Source organism: Artibeus jamaicensis, unplaced genomic scaffold (assembly GCF_021234435.1).
Source record: "Artibeus jamaicensis isolate MK-2021 breed Jamaican fruit bat unplaced genomic scaffold, CSHL_Jam_final contig_233, whole genome shotgun sequence".
Taxonomy (NCBI): Eukaryota; Metazoa; Chordata; class Mammalia; order Chiroptera; family Phyllostomidae; genus Artibeus; species Artibeus jamaicensis.
Genome location: NW_026521486.1, coordinates 48924461 through 48951297, shown reverse-complemented (window position 1 = coordinate 48951297; position 26837 = coordinate 48924461). Strand labels below are relative to the sequence as shown.

Here is a 26837-nt window from a genome sequence, read left to right as displayed (position 1 = left end):
CCCCATGTCACCACGCTCACCTTCCTCCCACCCAGGAGCCCCCACCTGCCCCTCCCAGTCCGCAGGCCCCCCTCTCGTCGGCTGCATGCCCCTCCTTGCATGCCTGTCATGTGAGGCACATAGCTAGGCTCCCTCCATTTCTCCACTGGTCATCTTGATTCTGGTGAAGAGGGTATAAAACGACCCCACTTTATGGATTAGGGGAAGGGGGGCTAAAGGACGTGAAGCTGGTCACCACCTCCTCTGCCCCCTACGCCACAGAACCCTGCTTTACCTCCATGACAACACAGGTCATGCTGTCCTGGATGATTTGCTTAAGCTCTGAAGATGGGAACTGTATTGGATTCAACTTGGGAGTCCCCAAACTTAACATGTGGTTGGCATGAAGCATATGCTCGGAAAAATGGTCGTGGAATGAGCTGTTTGCCCAAGGTCCAACAGCTTAGAGTTACCTAAGCCATAATTTGAACTCAGATCTTCCTGGATCTCAACCCAGCCCCACACATTTCACCCTCCTCCAGGAAGGTTTCCTTGATTTACTCAGAATCATGGGTGCTTGAATGTGTTCCTATTCTCATCCCCAAAAGCAGGTCCCAGGACAGGGTCTCAACTTGGTTCTGATCCCCTCGATCCTGCCAGCTCTGCCCCCAGAACCCAGGAGGAGCTTTGTGGCATGTGAGACACCCAGGCCAGGGGCAGAGGGCCCGGGAAGCAAAGGCCTCAGTCAGACCAATGGTGTCTTCATGACTGTGGGGCCAGCTACCTGCGCTCTGACCATGATTCTGCCTGGGGGGCTGGGCCTGCCATCTTCTCACCAGAGCTGGCCCAGGCCTTGTTATTCTCTAGGGTGGGTCCAGGTGGGTCACCTGATCCTCTGCTCATTTTGCTGCAATTCAATATCAGCCTCCAATTTGCACGCTCTGCTGCCATCCGTCCCTCCCTCTGGCTTCTGCTGGGGGAAGGGAAAACAGATACTCTCCACAGCCCTTCCGAGGGCCCTGGGAATCCCTCGGGCTGACTCCACCCCCCACCTTTCCTCGGTGTGGAGGGCCTGCTGTGCCCACCCGGGGAGGCAGGCGGATGCCCAGAGGGCTGGGGCGGGTCTTGACGCCACCTCCTAGGCTGCCTGGCTGTGGGATCCAGAGTCACTCGGGCTCCCCGGGCTCCCGGGTGAGCAAACGTAAAAGGACCCGCGTGCGGCAAGTGGTCAAAAACCTGAGCCCAGGCTTCCTCAAGGGCGAGGGCCGCGGCTCAGGAAATCCTTGCCTTCTCTAACCACCCGCTCTCTGGCTGCAATAGTGGCTCATTCTCTCTGCCTCTACTTGCTGAATGTTGTTTTCTTGGGATTTTAAGGCACTCGAAACAGTTCATTGTATTTTTTTATTCATGCAGCAAATAGTTATTGAGCACCAGCTGTGTGCCAAGTACTGTTCTGGGCTTTGGATACATCAGGGGACAAACTGACACTCTGGCCTGGCGGGACTGACAGTGTGGGACAGTTTATTAGATGGATGCCCCTTCTCAGCCTGTTCTTGTCCACTCTAAACAGCCTCAATGAAAAGATATGAGTGAGCCCCAGGTGGTGTGGCTCAGCGGACTGAGTGCAGCCGACAAAGCAAAGGGCTGTTGGTTCAGTTCCTCGTCAGGGCATGTGCCTGGGTTGTGGGCTGGGCCCCAGGTGGAGGGTGTGTGAAAGACAAACACACATTGATTATTTTTCTTCCTCTCTCTCTCCCTTCCTCTCTACGTAAAAATAAATAAAATCTTTTTTTTAAAAGAAGAGATGAAAGAAACTAAATTCTAGCAAACAGTGTTTACTCACAGATGTCATCCTTACCTGTCCTATCACCAGAGCTTGAATTAAAGTTACGTCCAACGAGAGCAGTGAGAAGTGCGTGCTGTTCTTCTCGAAGTTAAACACAGAGTTACCGTACGACCGTCACCCCCCCAGGTGTGCATCCAAAGGCCTGAAACCAGTGTGCACACAAAACCTTGTACACACATGTTCACAGCAGCGCCATTCACAGCAAGCAAAAGGTGGAGACCAGCCAAGGGCCCACATCCTGGTGAATGAAAGGCAGTGCATGCACGCAATGGGTTGAGGTTCAGCCATAAAAAGGGAGCGAAGGACTTGTATATGCGGTGTAACACAGATGCAGCTCTAAAACCTGCTGAGCGAAAGAAGCCGGTCACAAAAGGCCACCAGCTGTGTGATCCCATTTGTAGGAAATACGCAGAGTAGGCGACTCCGTAGAGACGGAAAGTAGACGTGGCTGCCAGGGGTGAGGAAAGAGAGGCACGGGGAGGGGCTGCTTAATGGCTCAGGGTTTCCTGTTGGAGCGATGGAACGTTCTGGAATGAGATGGTGGTAGAGGTTGTGCAACATTGCAAAGTTACTGAATGCGACTGAATGAAAATGCTTTGAGATGGTTGAAATGGTGGATTTTGTGCTATCTTCTTACAAGATAACACAGAGCGGTCCTACCCACACCGGACTTCCTACCCCATGTGCTTCCCCTGCTCCCCACGGGGCCTTTGCACATTCTGGCCCTTCTGACTGGGCCGCTCTCTCTTCTCTTACCTAACACGTCTTTAGTCTTTGGGTCTCAGCTTCACCGTTGCAGAGAGACCAAGCCTCCCCATGGCGTGCTGAAGTGCCATGTGCCTTCCCAGTGGAGCACTTGTGTGGGTCACAGTTACATTTATGTGAAGAAGGCCTCCTCTGATAAACTACAGGCTCCTGGAGAGAAAGGGGAACCTGCCTATTTTTTGATCCCTGATGTATCCCTGAAGTCTACCTCAGTGCCTGACATAGACCCTCAATAAATATTTATTAGGTGCATACATTAACAAGTTAATAAATATCCCTGAGGGAATTCTAATAGACTCACTACTCAGCCACCCTGTCTCAGATAGTTTTCCCATCACTGTCACAGCCGCCATCAAGCCTCCAGAGCTGCCACGACTCCTCCTCATAAGGGCCACTAACAATTCAGCATGAAGCCCACAGAAGACGGAGATGGCCACGAGGAGGGACAGCTACGCTCCCAGGCAGCTCGGGTGGCGAGACAGACTGGACAACATGGGTGAAGTTCAGGTCAATTACCAGTGCTGCGATGAGGGAAGCCACGTGCCAAATGGGACGACCATCTGTGCTGGGACTGTGAACGTGAGTCGGGTCGCTGCTGTACAGGGGGCGCTTTCTAAGGAACGCTGGTGAAACAAGTAACTGGAAGAATAACATGTCGAGAATGTGCAGGTAAATTCCTAGCACGTACCAAGCATAATGATGGATTCTGGAGATAGTAAAGTGAAGGCTTGCAGGGTGTGGTGGGTGGTGGGATGTGGAAATGGAGGGAGGGGGTACAGAATGACTGTGTGTAGTTGGGCGCTGCTGCTCTTGACAGAGATGGGGAGCTCCGGAGGAGGAGCAGTTGTGTGAGAAATGATGAGACGAGATCTGATGTTCTCATGTTGAGGTGCTTCTGGCTGGGTAAGAGCAGGTTCCGGGGAATTGCAGCAGCCAGAGGCAGTGGGTGGCAGGTGAGGTGGGATGGGGGGCAGGAGGGGTTTGATGATTATGGGAGGAGCTGGCGAAGGATGTGTTGGAGACAGGGACTGGAGCGGGGAGAACAGTGCTGTTCCACGCCCAAGGAAGAGGCAGGAGCTGGCCCCCATCAGGTTTCAGAAGGAAGGTCATGTGTCAGAAGGAAGAAAGGAGGGGTGCAGATGAGGTGGCAATGTGAAGGTGGGTAGGAGGAACTTGAGGGAATGCCCATCTCATGGCTCCTGATTTCTTTGTGAATAAGGAGCAAGATCAGCTGCTCAGAGAGACTGGGAGGGATGGGGGCTGAGGGCCCTGGGGAGGATTTGGAAGAGCTGCAGTGGGGCACAGAAAGGGGGCAGTGCAAAGAGCCCATTGAGGAAAGAGGCCAGGACCTTCAGCGGTGTGCAGTAGCTGTGCACGGGCGCACCAGCTCAGGGGTGGAAACCAGGGAGGCAGCCAGCTCCATCAGCCCGAGAGTGCTGGGCCGGCACAGGCGGCAGCGGGGCAGGGGGAGGCAGACAGGGAAGCAAGGCTGTGAAGGCCAGAGGGTCTCGGGGTGTGGGGAGACAGGGGTGGCAGTCTAGGTGAGTGAGACTTGGGGGCAAGCAGGTGGGGATGAGGGACCAGAAGCATAGAGGGACGTGTCCGTGGAGCAGAGTGTTTAATTCAAGCTCTGAGAAGAGCAGGTGTTTTAGCAAAGGCAAGCTCCAGGCTGTGGCTGTGGGAGGGAGACTAAAATGGAGACGAGAAGGCCTTTGGAATGGAGACTGTTCGTTAGTGAAGAGAACAGAGGGACGTGGACTCTCACCACCAGGAGGAGAGCTGGGTTTCCAGGCCGTGAGGAAGAGGGGAAGAGGTTTGAGGATGAGGCTGAAGGCTTGTCAGGAGGCACTGAAAAAATGGGGGAGAACGAAGGAGGCAGAAGCAAGTGGGGAAAAGCTGGACGGCCACGGGAACGCACCGCTCAGATGGCGAAGGCTGCGCACACGGTTTCCCACACGACCCCTCCACAGGCCCCTTGGGGGCCGGGCGGGGCGGCCGGACTGGGGATGCGTCTCTGAGGCAGCCGGGCCCACGGACACCCTCCATTCCGACTTCAGCATCTTTGCCGAGAACCGCAGAGCAGCCAACTGACCCACTCCCTGGCCCCAGGGACCCCTCTCTCCATCTAGTCCCCAGAGTAACCACAACTCCTGTAGACTGAGACACCCCCACTCCCACCCACAGGAGGGACTCTGACCCCTGGCCTCTCCAGACACCCTTCTTGCCACACAGGCCACACTCGGGGTTACTAGCACTTCCCCGACCTGTCTGTGTTCCCTCCTGCCTCCAGGCTGTGCACAGGCGGCTTCTCTCTGAAAGGCCTCTCCACCCTGCTGGCTGGCTCCTGGCCCCGACTACCGTCTTCTGGGAAGCCTTCCCTGATGACCCAAGACTGCCCTTCCCGGGAGTTCCTAGAGTACTCAGGACTTTCCCGGTCACAGAGCTGACACAGCATTGTCCTGTCTGTTCTCTGGCCTGCCCTCCCTGCGTGGAAGGGAGCTGGGTTTGGGGTCTCTAACACTTGGCCCTGGGCTCAGCCCGGCGTCTAAGCTCACTAAGAACACGTTGAACCACCGAGTGGGGCTGGGGTGAGTGGAGGGTTGGGAGGGACTAATTAGCTCAGAGGCAGAGTGTCTCGTTCCTTTTTCAATGACCTTTCTGGGCCACTGTTCTGGGGGAGAGAGACAAAGTGTTCAGGATGGATCAGAGTCACCTGGAAGGCTTTTCACAGTGCAGCTGCCCCGCTCCCTGGAGGCCACACGATCAGAGTTAGGAGGGTGAGGTTGGGGAGGGGATGACACATTCACTTTGAGGTGCTAACAACCAGCCCTGGAGCTCAAATCAAGGTCTGCTGGACTTTGAAACAAACGCACTTGACTTCCACACTGTGCTGCCTTCACCAGGCACACCACTGCCACCCCTGCCTTGATCTGAACCTCTAACCACTGTCCCAGGTGTCACCACCATCACCTTCTCACTAGGCCCCTTGTCCCAGGGCCACCTCGGCCACACCCTCAGCTCAGCTGGGTCTCAGGGAGCAGCTCCTGCTGAAACCCCAACCCCTGCGGCAGCCTCACCACCTTGTGAGGCCGATGCCTTCGCAACCACTAGCCAAGGGCAGGTTGAACCCTGGCTGGGGTCCTCGTCCTTGAGATTCATCTCTGTCCCAGAATTCAATGTCCTTAACCATTGCCGTGCCTTAGAAATGTGTGTGTGAGTGCTTCTGAGAGGGCCCGTGATTTTTTTTTTTCAGTTCTCACGGGATCTTTGAGCCCCTGAGTATGTGCCAGCTTCATCCCCTGGAGAGCTCCTCACACGTCAAAACGCCTGTAGACACAACTCACTCTAGGCACTGTCCCAGCCCCTCGCCCTGGCCATTCTCGAGCTCTGTGTCTTTACGGTTTTCCACATCTGCCTTCTCCACTACGGGGTCCACGCTCTGAGGGCGGGTGATGTCCTCGGTTTCTAGAGCTGCTCCAACCACAGCGAATGCTCACATGGTGCTTCCTATAACCTTATCTGTCTTACCAGCTACGCGTTCCAGAAATTAATTCTCTTTCAAGAAGCTTACCCAGATGAACTAGTGGACAAGCACTTTTTTTACCCCAGGGTGATGCCTCAGGCCTTACCTCTGAATTCCCTCTGTTCCTCATCGCACAAAGGCCCAGGAGCTTGCCTTGAAGGCAGTGGGAATGGCTTGTGTGCTGGATCGGTGGGCCATTCCGCACCCGCAATCCAGCTATCTGCCCCGGGCATGCTCACATGCCCAGCCAAAGCTTCTAGGTGTCTTTGCATCAAGTCCCAAGTTCTCAGCAGACTCAGCTCATTGCATACTGCACCCACCCCTCATCTACTGCATCCCTCTTTGCTCCCCAGCTCATCATCCTAGAGAGTTTCCGGTTACTTCACCCTTCTCGAATGGGTGCCCTGCACGCCCTCATACTGCCCAGAATACCACATGGAGACTGTCCCGGATGCAACGCCCCTGCCCCCAGAACACCTCGTTCCGTAGAGCTCTGCCTACACTCCCACATCCATGCGTGAGTCCCCTTTGCCAAGAAGCTCTCTTGAACCAAATCCAGCGCCACCCTCCCCAAGCTTCCTCCCTCCCTGCCCCCAGCTGGAGACCAATCCAGACTCATTCTGGGTGCGGTTCTGTTCCCCCGCCAGCAAGCACAATTCCTGTCCTCAAGCAGACGCCATCCCATCCTTGCTTGGGTCACACACAGAAATGGGGACAGGGCTGACAGCAGAGAGCTCGTGGGGGGGACAGAGGGAAGGGAGGAGCGGAGTCTGAGATCCGGAGCAGGAAGTGGGGCCGCATTCCTGAAGAGAACACTGGAGCTCTCTCCAGAAAGGCGGGGGCTGCCTGGAGTGGCAGAGGACTCTTAGCGCAGAGCTCCAGGAATTCAAGTGCCATCGGCAGTTGCCACACAGTCTCCTGGAGCGGCAGGAGACTGCCCTGGGCCTCCAGGACTTGTCCAGCACTGGGCCAGGCAGGGGTCCCTTCCCCCGAGGTAAATAGCACAGAGTGGGTTTGGGGGCTGAGGTCAGGTTGAGAGGGGATGGGTCCATATTTCAGAACTCTACAGTCAGTTCCAGGGGGAACTGGGCAACCCCCAGACCCTTGGCGTATCAGTGATTGGCTGCCTGGTGGTGATTGCTGGGCCCCAGCTGCATGAAGGCTGGGACGGGGGCTCTCAAGCTGTCTGTTTTGTTTCATCGGGAGCACCAGGCTCTGAACATTTCCCTCACGCCTGCAGTCAAGTAACTCAGCCATAAAGAACCTTGGCTGTTTCTTGGAATTCTATCAACTCAGGGTGGCACAGCTCGCTATCTGCTGCAGATCTGAGTCGGCTTCATTCATCTTCCCTTAACACGAAATGGGGAAACCAATTAATCATTACTTACCTGCTGGTCGGCTACATTTTTCAAAGCATGACCTCCTGGGCAGTGGTGGGGGTGGGAGTAGATAAGAGAAGGTGTCTGTGCTGGTGAAAAGGTGGGAAACAATGAACTACTCCAGCCCCGCAGAGGGTGCAGCTGAGGTCCAGAGAGGCAAAGAGGTTTTCCTAGCTTGCCCAGCAAACTTCGACTAAATATCACATTCGAATGTACGTGTCCGACTCCTAGACCAGATCACCTTCCACCAGGCCACCTGCCTCCCCCACCTCCTCAAGGACCACAGAGACCCTCATACACATGACTTACCCTGTTTTACATCTGGGGGTCCCTATCCCTCGAGAGAGCCAGACACCCTTTCTCCTGACCTCTTGAGTCTTTGACCAGTCTGTTTGTTCAAGAGTAAATGCCAAGAGAGTCCATAATGTATGATTCTATTTTTATAAAGTACAAACCCAGATAAAATTGATCTGTGCTGTCACATGCTAGGACAGCAGTCGTCCTTGAGGGAGGTGACTGGGAAGGGCACGCGAAGAGGGCTGGGGTGTGGCTCTGCCTCTCGATCCGAGTTCCGGCTACGCAGATGTGCTCAGTCGGTAAAGGAGTCTCAGGCTCTAGGTACAATGGCACGTGCATCTTAATGTATGTTTGTAATACTCTAGCCAAACAATTTTAAGGGTAAATGATCAATAAATACTTATCATGGATTGATGAAAGGAAGCACACTGGAACTGTTCCTAGGAAATGCTTTAAATATTGGGCAAGGCTACACCCCACTCAGTGGCCCACAGGGCTGTGCAGGCTCCCCCGCCCCCATCACCTGGCTGGTCAGCCAAAGGCCCAGCAGGGGCAGGAGCCTCCTTAGGACCAACGACCTCCGGCCCAGGTCACACCCAGCCTCCTGGGATTAGTGCCACCGTTTGCAGTGAGTAAGGACCCTGAAGGGAATGCCCAGCCTCGAGGCAAATACAGAGCCATAGAGCCTGCACTGATGGGAAGAAAGTCAAGGAGCGGCAGACATAAAGTGCCCTGTTCAGAAAGGGACAGCTGGAATTCAGATTCTGGTGGGACTTTGAGCTGTGGGCTGGCTCAGGCAGATGAAATGACATTATCAGTTTCTTTCTTTTTTTTTTTAAGATCTAATTTATTTATTTTTAGAGAGAGAGGAAGGAAGGGAGAAAGAGAGGGAGAGAAACATCAATGTGTGGTTGCCTCTTGCACACCCCAAACTGGGGACCTGACCTCCTTGCCACCCAGGCATGTGCCCTGACTCAAACAGGTGACACTTTGCTTTGCAGACCAGCACTCAATCCACTGAGCCACACCAGCCAGGGCAACTTTCCGACAGTTTCTGACTGGCCCTTGTGAGAGAAGGATGCATTTGAGTATATGAGTGTGTACTGGTGCAAGGTATGCCTGGGAACGTGCCGTTTCTCTTGGTGGTCCATCTGCCTGGAACATCCTGCCCACCCTGCCTGGAACCCTCCAGCCCTGGTCTCTACCTGGCATCATCCTAGGCAGGCTTCCAGGTTCAATTCAAAGGTCTCGTGTGGCCCAGTACCGCCCTGTCTCCCAGGCAGAATTACTCCTGCCCTCCTGCTCTGGGCCCCCTGCATGAACTTGCACTTGGCCCCTGACTCAGACGGGTGGTGTGTGGGCAGTCTCCAAGCCTGGACTGAGGGCAGAAACCCAAACCCCACCTCTCCCTGGATTGTTTAAGGCACAAATATGTGCACAGAGCTCTAGGATCAGGGTTAATCCCTCTAAACAATGAAAATCATTAGTGGATTAATTAAGAGCCTGTTTGGAGTGCTAATTCAAAGGCTAATCATCTTTTTGCTTAAGCAAGGTCTGATGCTTTGATAAGACCTGTCTGGATTGTGTTACAGTATTGATTGAGGCCGGGCCCTGGCTGCGGAACGCCTGAGTATGCAATTCACACATAATTCCTGCGGTAATTCTGGCACATTTTTTTCCTCTTACCGACAAGCATTACAATGATTATAATAAACTAAGGAAACCTCAGGTGAAACAACACATGATGACACTTGTCAGTAGTGGTAGAGCCACACATTTCATGAATGCATTTTTAAGGCTTTTTTTGTGTGGATGTTTGCCCAGGTTCTGATCAGAATATGAACCATATGAGTGGCTCAATAACATTCATTTATCGATCCACTCATTCATTCACTCATTCATTCATTCGGCATATACTCAGCCCGAACATAGTCCTAGGCTGTATGCCAGGAGCTCTAGAAAATAGTTTCAAGTAAATAAGACATGATCCTCAACCCTCCAAGAGCTTGTCATCCGATAGACTGGCGATCCCAGCACCCTCCTGGGAACACAAGATGCTGTCAGAGAAGGCGGGTCCTGACCGGAGAGGCTGCGGAGGCTCCCAGGAGGAGGTGGCATCTGGGTCCTCGTGATCTGGGTACGGAGGATTCGGCTCATAGTAAGATGTATTATTTCCTTCTACAAAAGCAGTTCATGCTTCCGAATGGCCAAAACAAATCTTGAAAAAGAACAAAGTTGGAAGAGTCGCACTTCCTGATTTACATTCACTACCAAGCTCCCGCGCGCTCCGTATCCAGCGTCAAGCCTGCGTGGGGTTGACGCAGGACAGACATAACAGATCAATGGGACAGACGTGAGAGTCCAGGGAGGAACCCGCATGTTTACTGGTAATTGGTTTGCAGCAAAGGTGCCAGACAAATCACTGAGGAAACAATCATCTTGTCAACAAGTGATTCTGGGAACACGGGATATCTACATGCATTTGAACCCTACACTAAAACTAAGTCAGAATTATCAAAGGCCCAAATGGACTGGGTAAAACTGTAAAACTCTCAGAAGAAAACGGGTCTCGAGGTTCAACATCATTAGTCATTAGAAAAATGCAGGTTGAAACCACAACACGATGCCACTTCACACCCACTAGGCTGGTTGGCTATGATAAAAAACACGGACAATAACAAGTGTTGACAGGGATGTGAGGAAATCAAAGCCCTCATACGTGGCAATGTCACTCTCATACATGACGATGTAAAATGGAGCAGCCACACGGCACTGTAGAAAACAGTGTGGTGACTCCTCAAAAAAGTAAACACGGAATTACCACACGATCCAGCAACTCCCCTCCTGTTCCATTACTCACCCACAGGAATCAAAAACAGGGGCTCAAACACATACCTGCGTGTTGATGTTCATAGCAACATTATTCACAGTAGCCGAAAGGTGGAAGCAGCCCCAGTGTCCATCAGCGGACAACTAGATAAACATAGTGTGGTCCATCCACACAAAATATTTATTATTCAGCCTTAAAAAGGAAGGAGATTCAGAACATGCTACAACATGAATGAACCTTGAAGACATTATGCTTAGTGAGATAAGGCCCCCTATTTTATGATTCCATTGGCGTGAAAGAACCTGAGAGGCAAATCCACAGAAAAAGTGAGTGAGTCCGTGGCTGCCAGGGCCAGGCAGAGGGGGAGTGGGGGTGACTGCCCATGCGTGGGGGTTTCTCTGGGGGGTGATGAAAATGTTCTAGAATCTGATAGGGGTGATGGTGGCTCAACCATGCGAGTGTATAAAAATCCGCTGAAGTTTGTTGTTTGTTATATGGACTATATCTTAACAAGAAAGATAATTCATGCTTATCCTAGCCCATTTTAAAAAGAAGTAAAAACACTGCCACACTCTCACCTGGAGGATGTCATGGGGGGGGACCCCCAGGGAAGAAGACGGGAGCGGGAGGAGCGGGAGTGTAGCCCGTGTCCAGTGACTGGCTGGCCCCAGCGAGAGGGTCACGTAAGACTGTGGGCAAGAAGCAGGCTCCTGTAGTGATCATTGTTCCCCGAACACTGAAGGTGTGTCTGATTGATTTACTGTAGACTCACACATGTCCCCATCGTGCACGAACAGCTCACGAGTGGGGACAGCGGCTTATCCACAGCGGAGAGGGAATGGGAGCACTCGAGTGCCCAGCGACAGGGTCTCCGCTGCCGGGCAACGGGGAGAGAATGTCACGTGGAAAGATGTTCAAGATACATTAAGTGAAAAAAAAGAACTTGATTTTACTTTTAAAAGTTATTTATAACCTTTATCCTTATTTTTAATACTCATCCGGGGACATGTTTTTTATTGATTTTTTAAAAAGATTTTATTTATTTATTTTTAGACAGAGGGGAAAGGAGGGAGAAAGACAGGGAGAGAAACATCAATGTGTGGTTGCCCCTTGCACTCCCCACACTGGGGATCTGGCCTGCAACCCAGGCATGTGCCCTGACTGGGAATTGAACCAGGGACCCTCTGCTTTGGAGTCCGGCGCTTAATCCACTGAGCCACACCAGCCAGGACTATTGATTTTTTTTTTTTTTTTTTGAGAGAGAGAAGAAGGGAGAGAGAGAGAAAAACACTGACGAGAGAAAAACATAGATCAATCGCCTCCCATTTGTGACCCAACTGGGAATCAAACCTACAACCTATTGGTGTACCAGCGACACTTCAACCGTCAGAGCCACCAGCCAGGGTCCCCATCTTTGTAGACAAATGGAAATGGAGACGTTAAATCTTACTGACAATTCTCTGCTCATGGAGTTAGTTTGATTTTCTTTGTTTTGTGTTTTCCATCTGAAATATTTTTTATGATGAACACATATTACTTGCATAATTAAAAAATAGAGAAATGTTAATTTAAATTAAATGTTACAGAGAAAATCCTGCCAGTTTTCTGGTTATTTGTGGGAGAATCTAGTGAATCCAGGGTTGGCAGAAGGCGGTATCAGTGGGTCCACTAATAATTCAAAAGCTTTGTTACGTTCAGCATTAGAGCAGAGCCGGGAGCTCAGAGGACAAAGGCAAGAAGGCAATTCTCGATACTTAGTGCCCAGTGAAACTGGTAGTTCCACCTTGCCAACGCGCAGCAGGTGCAGCACTTTAACTCACCGTAAGAAACGTCTTATCCACTTTTACGTGTTCCTTCCTTTGCTGCCCTGTTGGGTGAGCCCCTGCTGTGTGTTGGGCACGGAGCTGGGTTCTGTAGTCCAGCACCTGCATGTGAGACCCAGTCCTCGCCCTCAGCAAGCGAGAAGTTGGCAAAGCTCTCTGCCTGCTCCTGAAACTACCTGCCTAGCACACAGTTAACACTCATGCGCTAAGTGCTCCATGCAGATTCTCCCACTTGCTCCTCTCCATAACCCAATGAGGTGCCAGCCGGTGTTGTGGCTCCTCCATCTAGACGATGAAACTGAGTCCTTGCCTAGTGTCTCAGTTTGGAAGTGGTGGAGTGTCCCCCGCAGGACAAAGCCCTCCGAGCTCACACTGTGCCTGTAACAGCCTCGGGCAGCACAGTCGGCAGACCTGTGCTCATCTCCACGACTTTCAGGGAGTTCCGACTTTGGGCCAGCACTGAGCTGGGCCCTGGGGACACAGTGGTGACTAAGGCAGGGCCTGCCCTCAAGAAATATACAAAAGCAAGGTGGGGAGTGTAGATGGGTGTCATCCTCATTCCACAAAAGAGAAACCTAAAGCTCTGGGAGGGTGGGGGGCATTTCCAAAGCACGGGAAGGGCACAGGACAGTGCCCTTAGCCTGCTGTTGTTTCCGAGGTTGCACAGCCAGTCTGCGGTGAGGCCGGGGCTCAGGCCTGGGTCTCCTGGCCCGGAGTCCAGTTCCTTTGAGAGAAGTACCTGAGCAGAGAAGACCATCATCGTGTGGAGGGGATCCAGGCAGTGTGGTATGAGGCTTGTACAATTTGGGAGGAGCTCTTTGAGAAAAAGAACAAAATTTATGGAAATATATGGCCACGTGAACAGATTGGTAGGGTCCCTTCTAAGCTCATAAAGGGCCATGCAAGTGAGGGACCTTAAGCTTCCTGGCAAATCCATGTCTGTGACCACCTGTGGGTGCCACCTGAGTGGTGGGCTGGGCGGGCCGGCCACTGAGGTCTCTTCTGAGGCTAAGACTGTATGATTCTGAGTCCTGCAGCCTGTGCGGGAGCACTGCACTCGGACCCGAGGGGGCCAAGAGGGGTCGTGCTCTGGCTCACTGCTTTAGAGGGCTCAGCATGTCACCATATGCACACGAAGTAAATGCATTAGGGGCACCTGTTACACTGAGGATAGAGCATGGCCTGCAACCTAAGCATCCACTCCAGGAAGTAGTGAAGTTCAGGCCCTCAGGAAGTGCTTCTCCACTTCCCTCATTGTGTGTTCTTGAAACAAAAAGCTGCTGAACTTCAATGCTGACAAGGTGTGGGTGTCGTGAGCTGCATGCAGGAGACCGAAGCTGCTTTTGCAGAGCGCAGGCAGGGTTTGAGAAAGGAAGTGCTTACAAACGACTGACGAACTCATCCAGTCCTTGCTCTCGGGCAGCAGGGAGGTAATAGATGCCCACCTAACAAAGTCTTGCTCCCCAGAAATGCCAAGTGTCCCTTTTATTGCTTCTCTTCGTGTTCCGGTTTGTGTCTCTTAGGAGTTAGCGCAGTGGTCACCAAGTCCCCTGTGGCAGCTGAGGAATGCTTTGTAAGATTGGTTCTTATAATGCTTGTGTTTGTGTATATTTATAGGTCTAGACAGGACATGTAGGAAACAATGCCAGTTCTTCACACTCCTTTACAGCACTGCTTCTCGAAGCGGAGTGTGAGGGTCCTCGAGGGTCCCGAGCCCTTCCAGAGGGTCCCTGAGGTCAGAACCATGTTCATCATAATACACGGACGCCATCTGCCCTTTTCCCACCAATGTCCTCACAATGTGTGATGTCACCATTGCTCTGACAGCTAACGGAATGTGTGTTTGTGTGGTTTTTTTAAGTTATCAATTTTAATTTCTTTTAAAAATTGTTTTATTGTTGTTCAATTACAGTTGTCTGCATTTCCCCCCCACCACTCCCCCCCACCCCAACCAAACCCACCTCCCTCCCTTGCTTCCACCCTCCCCCCTTGGTTTTGTCCAGGTGTCCTTTATAGTAGTTCCTGAAAACCCTTCCCCCATTGCCCGTCCCCCAATGTCAATTTCTAATATGAGAAATATCAGTAGTTATGATTTACATAGACAAAAGCTCTTTGGGATTTTCAGTGATTTTTTAAGAGTGTAAGGAGTTCTGACGTAAAGGTGTGTGAGAACTGCTGTTCTAAAGATTGCTTTAAGACATTTTCACCATATGAGGGGTAGCAGTTTATGTAATAAACTAACATTTTGTAATTTTTTTGTGACAGCGATCATATATTGTATGCCACCTAATTATTTTGTTTGTACATGATGCAGAAAATTTGTGGTTTAATTCTGAGTCAAAGTATTGCTTTGAGAATTAGATTGATAATTTCCAGCCTCTGTAAAGTTTTTCCAAATTAAAGTTAATAAAAAACAAAGAACTACAATGACTGAAGCAAGTTTATATAATTGGACATGATTGTCAACAGAACACAAATTATGTGACAATCTCGATCATAATCATGAATACGGTGGTTCTCTTATGACAAAGAAAACATTTTACTGAATAAACATGCGATTATTTGGGAACTAGATGTATTCACTGCTCCACCAGACGCGACCAGTCCACGGGCAGCAGGTCGGCCAAGCGCAACAGCGACGGGGTTTAGTCCTGTGGTATTTTGTACCTTTCAGCTCTATAATAACCACAGCTTTACACATTTACATTTTTTGTTGTTATGACAACATATTATCCGTGTAGGCTGATAGGACATTTGATGTAACAGTTTGACACGTTGTTACCTTGACTGATAACGTTTTAATACTTAGACACTTGGTATGGGAACCTTGCCTGGGTTCCACAGGAGTCAAGGGCGAGCCTCGTATTTCGGCCTGGGCTGTCATTTCTCACCGAGTGGGCAACGAAGTTCCCAGGACATACAGGGCTCACATCTGACACGGTTTGCTCAAGCTGGTGGCTTTGCTGCGGAGGGAAAGAGGAAGGTGCGGGTGGAATTCGCGTGTCAGCGTCAACCACGGTGCTCACGGCACGGGAGTGGCCCGAGCGGTGTAGACAGTCATGGTCCCTGCCCAGAGAAGCCCTTGGAGCATGCGGTGTGGAAGGCAGACCCTTCACGTAGCGGAGACCAAGCGGGACCATTCCTCCTGCCCCCAGTGCCCAGTGCGACTGCGACCATGAACGTGAGGCTGAGAACCAAGGGCAAAGCCCCTCCCTTGGGCAGGATCGCCCCTGGGGCGGCTGGGTGTTGGGCTATGACTCCTTAGAGGGAACTTCTGGCTCCACATTCCCTGTGCCTGGCAGTTTCTCAACACTGGTTGCCCCTCAGCCAGGGAGTCTGGGTCAGAAGGCCTGGGTCAGACCTCATCTCTTCTAGCCATCTCCACAGAGGCTGCCCCGGAAAAGAACCAGGTGAGAAACACCTGGCAGAGGGTGCTGGGGTGGCAGCCAATGGGAATCCGGCTCAGTGTCGGCCGCGGCAGAGGAAGCCCCACCCCCTTCACCTCGTCCGTAGGACCTCCCTGTCTCTTCTCACTCGTTTGCCTCCCAGCACAGAAGGAAGGATGGGAAAGTGGAGAAAGTGTGACCTGCCCATTTCTGTTGTCCCCTCTGCCAACCAGGGGTATGAGGACACAAATTCGTTGAGGGTTACAAGGACAGAGATACCCATGTCCTCCTCCTCATCATCATCACTGCCACCAGTTACCCTTAATGAGCAGCCACGCAGGGTGCCGCACAGGGTTCAGAAGGCATGCCATTCCCCCACCTACCCACCCCACCTCCCCCGCCCCAGGCATCTCAGGGCCAGGACAGGGCCCGGAGACTCCAGAAGACCTGGGAGCTGGCTGCACCGGGCCAGAGGGCCTTGCAGCAGGTGGAGATTAAGGTGGGCCGGGGGCGGAGGGGGGGTGGGGAGACGGACTCATCAGTTTGGGGCTGAGAGTCCTGGAGCCATAGGGGTGTTTGGGTGGGACAAGGTGAGGCCAGGGACTGAGGCCACCCCGGTCACTAATTCAGTTCTCATGGGTACCTGCCATCCACCAGACCTTGTTCCATGCAAAAGCTGTCCCTTTCCTCCCATGCTTACAATGTTTTCAACCTACCTAGTCACTGAGGTGGCCGCCATACCTGGCTCAGAGGTGGCTGCTGAGGTCTCAAAGATAAACACAGTTTTCAGGAGCTCACAGTAGAGTGTGAGTGGCCTGTGTGCAGGGGCAGGAGCTGATTAACAGATTATTGGAGTGAGTCACTTAACTTACAGGACTTGAGTTTTCTCATTTATAAAATAAGGGGGGTTGACTGTTTCTTTTTACCTACATTCCACCTGCTTCCAAAAGATTTTGAGATAGCTTCCAATTAAACACAGATTTACAATAATTTTGTTAAAATAGAATTAGAAAATTAAAAAGTAAGTGGGGTGCTAGCTGCGTAGCTCAGTTGGTTAGAGTGTCACCTCCATGTGCCAAAGTCAGAGCCCACACAGGGAGCAGCGGTGAGCGTGCACAGGTAGATGGAACAACAATGAATGTTTCTCAAAAGAGAGAAAAAAAAAAGAAAGTGGAAGGATAGAAACCAGTGAAAGGGAGAGAGGAAAGAGTTAAAATGAAGTCAGACTGAGGTAAGAAGTCAGATGTCAACCACCCTTGTTTTGTTGTTGCTGTAGTGGAACATTAAATATGGCTCTGAGCTTCCTGGCAGCCAAGGCAATAAGAAAAGCAGGGGGTCATATAATTACCATTATCTGGTAAAATAAAACATATCAGGTCTTCAGAAGAGAGAAGGTTTTTCCTAGTAGTAAATACTTTCACTGGAGTTTCTAGCCCTTTCTCTAACCTAAAGGGAATTTTCCGAGTGGGTCCTTCCTTATATAAGTAACACAGATTACCATGGTAGATAATACCTTCAGTGGGAGTTTTTTTCCAAGAAAAAAACAATACAGGGCTTTTCATGTGGCCATTTTTTCCCACTAAACATCAACCATTGTCGAGTGTAACCTTGAAATGGAACTGGCCCAAAGGCATTTTTGCACGGGGCAGCTAAGCTAATGTGATTCAAATGTCTAGTGTTCTGGTGAGGTGAACTTACCCCAAGGTAGAACTCAGGATGCACAGAGGGTCAGTTTCAGGTAGGGTGGTCCCCACACATCACCGGTTCGGGTGCTGGCTTCATTTTTTGCCAAGCAGAGAGGTGAGAAAGGATGCGTAAATTCCAGTTTTATTTTGTAGTTCTTTAATTGTGAGTGAAGTCAAGCATCTTTCTAGATATTTATTGGCTTTATTTATTTTAAATAAATATCTGTATGCTTATTGGTTTACTGGGTATTTCTTTTTTTCTGTAGGCCACTTGTTTATATTCTTTGACTATTTTTCAAACTGTTTCCTTGTCCTCAGCTATGCAAATTATAGCACCTATCTCATAGGGTTACTTAGTGTGAGGTTTAAATGAAATAGGTAAAGAATGTATAGGAAATGGAGAAGCCAAAGAATTTATATGTACAACCTGTAGACATGAACTAAGGAGGGGGGATGCTGGTGGGAGGGAGGGTTCAGGCTGGAGGGGAATAAAGGGGGGAAAAATGGGACAACCGTAATAGCATAATTAATAAAATACACTTAAAAATAAATGAAATCATCTAAGTACTTAAAATAAAGTCTAGCACATAGTAAATGATCATTAAGTATTAACTATTATAATGATCAGACTGTTTTTAACTTCATTTGTGTGAGTTTCCTTATAAATTAAAGAAAGATCCCTTTGTAATATGTTTTCCCCATTATTGGAGTAACATTTTTATGGTAATTTTCCATATAGAAGTATTTTTTAAAATTATGTAATCAAATATATCACTATCTTCCTGTATGACTCCAAGGTTTTCCATCCTGATTATAAAGCCTTCCCATTCCAAAATTATAAATCAATTCACCAATACTTTCTTACAGAACTTCTGTGGTTCTACTTATGACACTGAATCTTTGATCCACACTCACCCAGCTTCCGTCTGCCCACTGCCCAGCCCCCAGGGCGGCCTCGGTGGTGGAGACCAGCATCAGGCACCAGCAGGGGACCCAGGAGCTGTTTCTGGTGCAGAGAGTGGGACAAGCCAGCATGGAGGATAGTCCAGGAAGAGGACATAGTATCACCTTCAGTTTTCTGTGGAAGAAAGGATCCAAAACAAGTGACAGCGAACTTCACAGCGGAAGCACTTTACTTTCCAATGGGCAAGACACTGCACCAGAAGGCTACTTGACGTTTGAAGGAGAAATTGCAAAGAACCCACATGAAGAAGATAATACACTGTGTCAAAGACTCGAGTCCATGAAGGAACTGCCAGAATCACAAAATATTCCACACGTTTTGAAAACATCTCCAGCAATGAAACCAGTTCAGCGCTTAGCGTGAGCTGATGTGGTGAGATAATATGGTACAATTCTGCTGAAAACATGTGGTATAAAATGGTAAAGACTCCAAGTGTCAAGGAAGTGCAAAGAGATAATGACTTCAGTGGTTAGACTATGTTCTACTGCGTGACTTTGCACCTCGGGAGAGTGTTCTTTGCAAACACGAGCAAGCGCTCTGGCACTCACGGCCTGGTGCTAAAGTGGAACGTGACAGCCATCTGGCGATAAACGAAGACCCTAACACTGGTCGAGGTGGCAGCATGCTTACTGACGGGGTATATGCCAGGGTTCACTGGTCTCTGGCTTAAGGAGCTAAACAAATCCCAAGGCATCACTTTGTGTAAATGTCTTGATTACAGTAGAGAGCTGCACAGCTTCAATAATAAAGAGCGTCATGATTCAAAAACGTCTCTAAAAAGGTACTAGTGCTGTGTGCAGCCCATGATAAAAAGCTTCAATTAAAAACAATCTTCGATCCAAACACCAGTAGTTTGGGCCCATCTCTATTATCTCTCAGCAATGATTCGGGCCCCCAGCACCATCTATCGAGCGTCCCCCTTTCCCCGCTGGTTTCAGTGGAAACACTCAAGTCTTTCACTGGAGTTCCCAGCCCCTAACCTATGGCTCTTTTTGGCCCCAACCTGTCAGGACAGATGCCAGCAAGAGACCAGCATGGACGTGAGTATGGCGAACCCTGAACCTGGACCGGAGAGACCTGGGTTCTAAGCCTCTGTACCATCCACTTGATGAGCAATCTTAATAAGTCATTTCTTCTTTCTGGGCCCCTGCTCCTCTCTGTAAAGTGAGGAGATAAAACTAGATGGTCTCTAACGTCCCTTCCAGCTTTAGTACTCTTTGATTCCAGAGATTCCAGAGTGAGCTTGCACAAGAGCGAGTGAGCCAGAACTGGAGATGGAGGCACCCGTGGTGCTGGTCAGTCCCTTCAGGGCCCGCCCTGCCCCCTCACCATCCACACCCCCACCCCACCCCCCAAGGCCCAAAAGTACCAACCAACAGCCTGCCCTCTCCGACGACGCTGGCTCTGGCAGGGGAAGGCAAGGCCCAAGAGAAGCTGCTGATTGAGGGTCAGTGGGCAGACAGCACGGGCTGCTGAGAAAGTCAGCGCAGGGCCAGCACGGATAGAGTGTGACCACCCCCGAGGGCCTAGACCAGCCCTGAGAGATGAAGGCCCCTAGAGGACTGGAAAGCCCTACTTTGCAGCTAGGAAGGACTGTGAGCTCGAGCACATACACTCCCACCCACGGGCGCGTGTGTCATCCCACAACGCATACAGGTATGGGAGGCAAAAGTACTTGGTCTTGACGTGAGACAGACCTGGGGTCAAATCCTTGCTCCACTACTTAGCTGATATGATCTTGAGCAAGAAACAACTTTCAGAGTCTCCTAGACAATGAACTTCACACAACTTTTGTGACAACTCAGTGAGTCTAGCACAGCACCTAGGAGATGGTGGGAAGCCACTTCACAGTATCCCACATCCACTCCTGCTCCCGCCCACAGCATCCTGGATGCTTGGTCCTCTGAACAGGCGGTTCCATGGTGCAGTGGGAAGAGAGCTGGTCTTTGCAGTCTGACCAATCATGTGGCTTTGTTAGATGACATCCCGAGAGCACCCTGCATGGCACGTGGTCCCCAGTGGGCACACAACAAGTGGTATTAATATTACCTGTAATATTAATTACCTGCGAGCCTGGGGGCTCGCTGAGGGCAGGATCCAGACCTGTCCTGTCCAGACCTGGGGGGGAGAGGGACTAACTGGAGGCCCCAGGAAAGCTTGAGTCTGAGAGATTCACCAACAAACAAAGGCCTAAGACGACAGCGCAGCAACAACCCCACCGGCCCAGTGGGGGGTCTCGCATGACCCACCCTCACGTACAAATTCCTTTCAGACCAAGTTTGCAGAGCCATTGCCCGACATCCCTGTCGCCCCAGCTAGTCAATAAAATCATCAATACAGTTTCCAGAGAAATCCAGGATACACAGTTAAGTTTGGAATTTTAGATGAACAACAAATAATATTTTTACAAGTATGTCCTGAAGGGTGGCAGAATAGGCCACCCTAAAAATGCCACTTTTGAGCTAAAGGCACTTGAACACCAGCAGGTGCAGGAAGGGCGTTCTAATCTCCACTTTCCTTTCTGGAAACAGGAGACAAAAACTGTATGACAGATGTTTTCCCTGTGCTGGGAAAAAAGAATCATCTCTCCAAGGTTGGTTAAAGCCAAGAGTCTTCTGTACATGGACCTTGTTCAAATAACCCTTATTCTTCCTTAGCCTCCCTGCGTAGTCCGGTGACTTTTCCACAATTGCATCTCTTTGTTCGACTCAATATAAAAGCACATAGATTTTGCCATTTCTTTGGGGTTTTGTTTCCTTTTAAGTTTCTCATAAAACTTATGTAAATTTGTCTCTTTGTCTCCTGTTAATTTATTTTATGCCAATTTAATTCTCAGGCCCAACCAAAAGCCCTAAGAGGGTGGGGATAAAAATTCGCCTCCCCTACAAGCTCAAACATTATGTAGGACACAATTATACAAAAAAATGTTTGTTTATCTGAAATTCAAATTTTCACGGGTGTCCTGGGTTTTTATTTGTTGAAGTCGGCAACCCTAGCCGTTGATCCGTCATCGCAGTAATAGTAACAACTTACTTTTGTAGAGCACTGTCACGACCATCACCTCAGCGACGCGCTGCCCTTTGCAGACAAGGACGCGTCCACTGCTGATATTACCCTCCTTTCAAGATACGACTTGGTGGCACCACAGTGCGGGGACGGCAAGTGCTGCTGGGGGTGGGGTCAGCAGCTGCGGACAGGAGGGTGAGCTTGGAAGTGGATGGAGGCTGACTCTGGGAAGCCCTCAATCCCCAACGTTATTATTGCTCTCACTTAACATGCAAGGAAATGGAAGTGCATTCACTTAAAAATATGTATTGATCCCAGCACTTTTCAAGGTCAGAAAGGACAGATTAACTGACTTGCCCAGAGTCCCCAACGGGTGGCCGGTGGCCAGCCGACCTCTGCACCCCTGGGGGTCACAACCCTCTTTCCCCTCTCACCGTGCCAGCTGCTGGAGAATCCCGAACAATGTGCCGCGCCTGTGTCAGATGTTCTGCGCATGCGTCTGTCTCCTTCTCTATCCCACTCTACTCCTCACAGCTCATCCCCGCTGGGATCATCCCCAGAAGGCCCAGACACACTCACTTCAGGAGTCCCAGCCGGAGGCTCCGAGGGGAAGCTCAGTAATGTGGGTTTCAGGGACAGTTATTCACGAGGGCCCCCTGTCCCGGGTGCTGTACTCTAAGCCCCTGCTTCTCTGCAGCGTGCTCTTCAGCGGCTCTGCTCCCTGCCCCCAGGCCACCAAGGCCTGGGGCCACTGGAAGGAGCAAGAAGGAAAGGGCTGATACCTGCGTAAAACTAGGAGAAACCGAAGACACTCAGGATTGAAGAAGTAAAATACGAAATGCCCACCCATGCGAATAACACAGTTTTGGCATTAGAGGTTCTGGCATTTACTATGATGAGGGTGGTCCTCAAAATCAAAGTTTAGTGGGGGAGGAACCAGGGCAGGGGTGACCCAGGATCAAGGGCCTTAGACAGGGCTAAACATGTATTAGCATGTGGAAGCAGCAGTCTGTGGCTGTCCCCTTCCATCACCCTGTCCTCAACTCCTGCCCACGCAGCTCGAGTCGCACTGGTCGCCTCCCGTGCACGTCCACGTCAGGGCCTTTGCTCCAGCTGGTGACTGCTGGGAACGCCACTGCCCCAGACACCCGCTCAGCTACCCCTCACCTCCTTCAAGTCTCCTTCTCCGTGAGGCCGGTCTTTGCCCACACTACTGAGGGCTCGAATTTCTCCCCAAACTGGTACTCCTCATCGCCCTTGCCTGATGCTACTTTTCTCTTTTCTAAAACTTCACTTACCTTGTTTCTTTCATTGGTACACCCCAAACCTGCAGAATAGTGCCTGGCATAGTGGGCTGTCAAGGAACACCTGTCGTAGAGAACTTGTTGAACTAGATCTGGAAGAAAACTTGATGATCTGGTCGTTTCTAATCAGACATACTGTCAGAGTTTCCTGCACAGCTTGGTGAGGTGCCTGGACCAGAGTCTCTTCCCTGGACCTCCTGAACCAGCTTGAGAAGACCCCCAAGGTCCCTGATATATAAAACCCCTCCTCTGGTGCGGCCCCTTGTTAGCCATGTTGACCAGGTGCCAGGAAGGCTCCGTCTTGCTCAAGGTCAGAGTGCGGGGAGGGCACCTGAGCCAGCAGTCCCACAGTTCTCTCCCTCTGGGGCCCTTTCTGGCTCTTCAGGAAGATCTGGGGCACCTCCTCCTGCAGCCCCCTCAGTTCAGAATAGTAATTAGCAGACAGAGTGCCTGGAGTTATTCTTCTCTGTCTAGTTTTCTCCTAACCCAATTAACCTAGAACACAATTGGAGTCAATGAATGTTTGTGTTATTACTTATTATTATACTCATGATGAGCAGGGATGGCTGGGACCTTGGCCCAGGTGATTTTTTGCTCATTTATAGTTGAACTACAGTATTATATTAATTTCAGGTATATAACACGGTGGTTTGACATTTATGTGCCTTACAAAGTGATCACCCCGTAAGTCTGGCATTCATCTAACATCAGGCAGAGTAGGCCTGGCCGGTTTTCACTTCACACTCTCCAATGGGGCTGAGCAGGAGCAAGGCTAGAAAAGTCGGGAGCTGAAGCAGGCCTCTGCTTCCTCGTTGTTTCCTGTGCCCCGAGCTTCCGAGCAACATCCTATGGGGGCTAGAGCACTGGGGTCTGGGCCAGCCGTTAACTGCTTTGGGGCCTGCGCACCTCTCGTAACCATTCTGAGTCTGTTTGCTAATCTGTAAAATGAGTTGACTCCCAGGGTTGACTTGAGGCTTCCACCTGATCATGTGCCTCTGGGAGCTCCGGGGGAACCACAGATCACCATGCAACCCAGGCCTGTCGCTGCCATTGCCCGCCTTGCTGAACCCCTCCTGTGGCCCCTCAGTGCCCCAGAGACACAGTTCCAGCGCCTTGGCCCCAGCACTGCCTTCCCCACTTCCTCAGCTGCCACTCCTCCCTACACACCCTTCACTCTGGCCGCAGACTTCGTCAGCAGCCTGAACAGGACATACCCTTTTACGCCTCTGCACCTTTGCACAAACTGTTCCTTCTGCCGGGAATGGCCTCCTCCCTTTGCTGCCTGGAGAACTCCAGCAACCCCATCTCCACAGCGCCCTGCTTCCTGGTCTTTCTGTACCCAGTGTGCAGTGGGGCTGCTGGGCCAGACTCCTGGCTCTGCCACTTTGACCTCGGGCAAAGTTGCTTCACCTCCCTTAGCCTCAGTTTGCTCACATGAAAATGGAGGCGATAACAAGGCCCAGCTCTTCGGGGTGTTGTGTGGGTGAATTGAGGTAACACAGGGGCTGGCCCCTGCCTGGCACATGGCAGGTACTCAGGAGATGACAGCTGTCATTGCTGCTCTTGGTGTCCTTGTCCCCACCTGCTCCTCTGAGCTGTACCCAGGATCTCTGCCCTCCCCCTCAGCCAGGCAGGTCCTGGTCTGTCCTCTAAGACCAACCGAGGGCCACCCGGGCCAGCTGACTTTGGGGAAGCCGAGGGCATTTCCTGTCCCTACTGACTGAAGAGGTAAGTGGGATGAGAACCATGATGGCAGTGGGAACAGAACTCTTAGGCAAGTAGTCTGAGTGTCAGCAGGTAAGGGGAGGAGCCTGGGGAGGAAGAGACCACAGCTGCACCTGGTGTTTCTCTGCCCCACTCAGCATATGCGAAGCCTGATTATGCTCCGAGTCTGAGGGGAAGTGCCAAGAGCTGAGAATAGTACTGCTCACCCTCTGGCCTCTGCCCTGACCTTCCCATCCATTAGGACCGCCCTCTCCCTGGTTAGCTTTGTGCCCGAGTCCAAGCTCCCATGCTCAGTGGTCACTTCTACAACCGCTGAAAGGTCTCGCTAATGCACTGACCGCAGGCCCGCACCGTGAGAATAGGGTCCTGGCCAAAATCAAGGGATTTGGAGTCAGACCAAGTGCTTGGCATGATGCCCGGTATACAGTAGGCACACAATGGATGATCACCACCATATCAAATATTCACAACAGCCACTAGACGACAGTGAGCTCTGGAATCAGACTCTCCTGGGTTCAAGTCTCTGCTCACCACTTTCTCGGTGTGTAACCCTGGCAAACTGCTCAAGAATTCTACGCTCTCGTTTCCTCATCATTACAACAGGGGTAATAATAGCCCCCACCTCGCTGAGATGATATGAGGACTACATGTCATCATGCCATTAAAGCACTTAGCACAATGCTTGGAAGATGGTAAACACTCGATAAATGTCACTTATTACTAGCTAGATCCCTGTGGGGGATGGGGAAGTACAAGGAAGGAGAGGCTAAGTAACTTGACCGGGTCATGGAGCTTGTAAATGGTGGAACCGGCATTCCACCCCGGCTGTCGGACCCCAAAGTCAGAGTTCTCTCGGCTTTTCCACGGTGCCCCATTTCCTAAACTTAAACCAGAAACACAATTTAAAAAATATTCTAACTATAATAGCACTGGGTTGTGAAACTTCAAATATATTGAAATTCATGAGTTTATGATTTTATAAGAATCCTTCATTGCTTCTGGAGATGCTAAGGAAGTAACTATTTTGAAAACTGTAAATAAAGGGGAAAGACTCAAGCACTGATCAGCTTTTTAAAAATGTAGTTTATAAAAGTTAACTCAGGCTAACGAAATAGTTGAGGGAGGGAGGTTTCTCTTAGTAAAAGTATTTCAGCTATTTTAAAAATTTTCAACTATAGTTGACATTCAATATTATTTTGCATTAGTTTTAGGTGTGTAGCATAGTGGTTAGACAATTATATAAGTTAGAAGGTGACCCTCCTGATAATTCTAGTAACTACCTGGCCCCGTACATAGTTAAAACTATTTCAGCTCTTAAGTGCAGAAGGAAATGATAGAATGTCCCTACTTTGCAGCCCCTAATGAAATAATCTACCCAGGGGCTGATCATTCATTCATAGCTGCTTTTATTGTGTGTCTCTCTTTTTTAAAAAAAATTTTAAATGTATTTTTAGACAGAGGGGAAGGGAAGGAGAAGGAGAGAAACATCAATGTGTGGTTGCCTCTCATGAGCCCCATACCGGGGACCTGGCCCACAACCCAGGCATGTGCCCTGACTGGGAATCAAACCAGCATCCCTTTGGTTCACAGGCCGGCGGTCAACCCACTGAGCCACACCAGCCTCTGGGAGTGAGCTCCCCAAATGCTGGACCTAAATCGCACCAAGCCTCTGGATATAAGGACACAACCAAACTTCACAGTGTGGGAAACTCTACAGGACAAATGACCTCCCTGCACCCCAACAAATACATTGTAAAGCAGGGGGTGGGGGGCAGGGGTAGGAGTTGAGGAAGAAAAGGGAGAACCTACAGCTTAAAAAAAACCGTGAGAGACAGACATCATTAATTTGCAACACTTAGACTTTCTTTGAACCCTGATTTTTAAAAACATTTTCGAAATGAGACAACCAGAGAATTTAAACAACGATTGGATGTTTGGTGATATTAATATGTTCTTGTTCCTTTTTAGGTGCACTAATGGTATTGTGACTATTTTTTAAGGTCCTTTTCTCTTAGAGCTACACACTGAAATGTTCACAGGTGGAATGACATGCTGCCTGAGATTCGCCCCACGGGAGCCCGGGGGCGGGCAGGCCAGGAGATGGCACCCAGTGGGGCAGGAGCGTGTGGGCATTGACGCGGGGTGACAAGCGCATGGTGACATGTTCAGGATGTTATTCTCTCCGTTTTTGTTCGTTCAAGATTTTCCATAGTAAGCACTAAAAAGAAAAACGGAATGATATAAAGTCATTTTGTCTTTGTAACCTGCATCCCCAGCAGCGAGGGAGCTGGGCTACGTTTAACACTGAATGTTTACCACACGTGC

General features: G+C 50.4%; 1 pseudogene; it reads left to right on the top strand.

The window, feature by feature from the left end:
- Positions 1-15617: 15617 nt before the first annotated feature.
- Positions 15618-19147, top strand: LOC119041560 (latexin-like; annotated as a pseudogene).
- The last annotated feature ends 7690 nt before the right edge of the window (positions 19148-26837 follow it).